The sequence below is a fragment of the Octopus bimaculoides genome, chromosome 1 (assembly GCF_001194135.2).
Source record: "Octopus bimaculoides isolate UCB-OBI-ISO-001 chromosome 1, ASM119413v2, whole genome shotgun sequence".
In the NCBI taxonomy this organism is placed as follows: Eukaryota; Metazoa; Mollusca; class Cephalopoda; order Octopoda; family Octopodidae; genus Octopus; species Octopus bimaculoides.
This window is the reverse complement of record NC_068981.1, coordinates 92,629,190-92,630,367: the sequence shown is the minus strand read 5'-3', so window position 1 is coordinate 92,630,367 and position 1,178 is coordinate 92,629,190.

Here is a 1,178-nt window from a genome sequence, read left to right as displayed (position 1 = left end):
TATATATAATTCTGATAGATTATTTCAGTATTTCAGTGAGAAACGCATAGTAATTGTCTTCAATGTTGAAGGATTTGAAATGATTTGCCTCCATTTTCACTACAATACCTTGAGTGTCTTTTAATAAATCTGTCACAAAATGCTCACGCAGTATGAGTGTGTATGCGCGCGTCTGTATGAGGAGTGTGTGTGTGTGTATGTGTGTGTTTGTGTGTGTATGTATAATAGAAAAGTTTACACCTAGTGATTCAGTGGGATGGAACTTAAAAAAGATCGACGGAAAGTATGATACACCGACTCTGAAAAGTACATCAATTTCTCGCATGTTTAATTCCTCTCGTATCGCTTTTGACTCTATATTTATTTGAGGGGTGAACCAAAGCAAATTTTTTCCACAATGGCGATGAAGAACTTACACTTAATAACATTACTGATGATAATAAGAACATTTTTTTCTGGTTAAGTGACGTTACTTCTCAAATATATGAATCAAACTACACATGTAGAGGAATCATTATTTATTGTTCCCATTGAATTCTTCCAGTGCATATCAGGTGTATTCAGGCTTTATGTCATCGGAATATTTCTAATATATTCTGGCACTTTACTTTAAGGCCACACACACACACACACACACACACACACACACACACACACGCACACACACAAACAAACACAAAAACGCCCAAGAACAAGCACAGACGCACATAAACACGCACAAGCACAAACACACGGACATAAACGCATAGCCACAAAATCGAAAGCACACAGAAAGATACAAACGCATACACATTCACAAGCCTTTTCTCTTAAACAAATGTGAGAAAAAAAATGCGAATAAACCTTAGAGGATATATATTTGTACGAAACATAATTTCCTGCGCAGCTTTTCCTAGCATAACGTCAATAAATTCTCAACACGTTTGAACAGATAAGCATCACATGCAACGAGAAACACTGGGATGTCAGTGAGAATTAGACTGGAGACGACGGTTGTTTGAATTACACAGCGTCTTGCGCACCTGGAACTATTGAATGTGTCTATTCCTTAAATGTTCCTTGATTAGCTGTCACTGGAAACCTAATTACAAATCCACTACATGTATTTGGGCGTCTATGGTCGTGTACGTATTTATATGTGCGTATATGCGCACGTATATATATATATATATATATAT